A 2777-nucleotide genomic window follows, 5' to 3' on the forward strand; every position below is an offset into this window, starting at 1 on the left:
TTAATGTAAACCTCTGTGTCAAAATTCTTCACTCTATTTAAAACATCAAGCATCAACATTGTTTACTGTGAAACTGCTTGCTTCCAGGATGTGAAATTTTGCCCTGTATCTCACTTCTTGGGGTGTAAAAATATACAAGCATGATCTGTAATTGCAATTCTCTTAGTTCCTAACAATGTACTCTTGAATGGGGTTCACTTACAATCACATTTCTCAGAGACTGTCTCAGAAGGTTTTTAGACTCCAGCACAGTCTGTGCTGGTTATGTTTGTTTTAGCTTTTAGAATATTTTACAGCTGGAAGTGAAAGTAGAAAGCTAGGACTAGTACTGTCCAAGGCACATACGGAGGTTAGCTTCACACCTCCTCCACAAAATGATCTGGGTTTTTATGTTACTTTTTATATTTTTGATAAGATACTTAGATTCTAGAGTACAATTATGAAACAATTAAAAAAGAAGGAGAATAATTCAGCAATTACACTGGCTCTACTTACATGCTACTGCCCAGGGCAACAATACATCCAGACTAGTAATTGATTTTAAATGATAAACTTTTATTCTGAATATACTGTTTTTGCACAAGAATTAAACACAACATTTCTAGGATTATAAACTTTTTTATAACATTATTGTACAAATTTTTACAAAATTTTATTTTTCCCAGGCTTGTCAAGTTCCACAAAAGTGTCAAGAGAACACAATAAAAGGGAGAAAAGACCTTTTTGCCACTAAGAGCAGTCAAGCCTTTTAGGTTTTTTTTCTTTTTTTGCAGGAATGCACACCGAGCATTTCAATAAAAATATCCCAGAAAGCATAATCCAGACATTCCATACAACACAAGAGAAGACAGCTTTGTCAGATCACAATTGCAAAGTCATGGCATCTGCAGCAGACAGTATCCCTTTAGCCTCAGTGAAATTATTTCTTCAAGATGATACTTTTCTTGGAAAGCCAGAAGCAGCACAGATGCAAGGAGCTGGTATTAGGGTGAGGCCAACGCTTTGAAACTCTTGAATTGTTTTCAGGTACTTTGTCTAAGTCTTTTTACAGTAGTGTACACAGAATATTAACAATATTAACATTGTGGCATGGAAAAAAATGGCCTGGTTTAAAGACCTAGATGTCTGATGAAACTAGGGAAAAACTTTATACTAAAAAAGTGTTCCTGACATATCACTTCCAGTAGACAAGCTAGAAGCATCACAGAGTTTTGCAGGGGCATTGTCATAAGTCATAAGTACTAGCAGGTTAGCATCCAGATGTGCAGGACTGGTGGGATTAATGTAGTGTTTCAAAATTAAGACATAATAATAATAATAATAATTAAGCTTTCTGAGTGTCAGTGTAAAGGGGAACAAAGGGTCTCAATGTCCTCTAAAAGATACTGAAAATTCTTAAATGCAGCAAGTAACACTTGGGTTGCAAAGGTCACTTAAAAGGGATACTGCCTATTTGAACCCAGTAAGGCCAGTTTTAAAGTTAGTAAAAGGAATATTATAGGAAAACTTACAAATGGCAGCAACACTGGTCTTGTCAAGTTAAGCAATAAAGCCTCAAGCATTAGAAATATGAAAAAGATAATACTAAAGTCTTAAAGGTACAGGACCTAAAAATCTCATCAATCAAACCCGCTATGTCATGTTAAAAACCTGTTACAAATATGGACCACGGTCTGTGTTTTGGCAGTAATGCTGGTTGTTCAAATGAAAAAGAAGAGAAAAACCATTCATGTTAAGTCCGTATACCATTTTGTTGTTGTTTTGTACAATGCTAAAATGACTCCATTTGTGGTTATTTGTCAGATATACATTAGGTAATGAGATGACTGTGTAAAACCAAAACAGTTCAAACAGCTTGTCTGTAGCTCTTGTTTAGAGGCTTTAATCAAATACCAACTCAACTTATTTAATAACTAAAAATATTAAAGCAATTTTTACAATATAATTTAAAAAACTCTCCATGTTAAAACCAAGGATTTGAGTGTGTTCCTTCACAAACTCTGTTATATGAGAGAAAATACATACCAAACTTCCCTGTAACTAACAAAAAACTTTTCCTACTCACAGAAGTGGTTTCTAAAAGCTGGATCCAAGCACTTTGGCCAAGGTAATGTTTATATTTTGTTTGGTTTTCTCACAGATAAATATTTTATATATATATATCTATATAGTGCATTTTCAGACATTTGGATATCATTTACATACACCCAGAAAATAAACAGCAGCCAGACTTCATTTTTTTGTAGTAAGCCTTATTAAAAAATAAAATAATATTGGGCCCATCATCAGACAGGCCCAACTTTGATGACTGAGTACTTGTAAAGAATGGGATTATTAAAAGTGCCAGAGTGATTTAAGAGCACAGTTCCCACTGACTTTAAAGGAGAAGAGAGGGCCAAGAGAGATACAAAGAGCCCCTGGGTTCCTCGTGTGGGCCAGGAAGAATTCCCATCCCGCAGCCTTGTAAGGGTATTCCTTTCCTCCTAATGTACGGTTGCATTGTACCTTCAGCGGATAGGGGCAGAGACACCGGGTACCAGTGATCCTCCTGTGGCAGCATGGTTCTACACCACCCTTCCCTTTGCGATTCGCCTATAAGAACTTATCCTAAGTAACTCAGGATATGGCTCACACATGCTAGCAAATCTAGTCAAGTATGCATGACTTAAAAGTTTAAGTATTTTACTTTTCCATTACATGCTTTTCCCCCCCGGAAAACTAAGTTGAACTATTTAAACATAAAGCACTTAATAGATCTTTCAAGTAATCAAAAAAAG

Source organism: Gavialis gangeticus, unplaced genomic scaffold, assembly GCF_001723915.1.
Source record: "Gavialis gangeticus isolate Ggan-Ray unplaced genomic scaffold, GavGan_comp1, whole genome shotgun sequence".
Lineage (NCBI taxonomy): Eukaryota > Metazoa > Chordata > Crocodylia > Gavialidae > Gavialis > Gavialis gangeticus.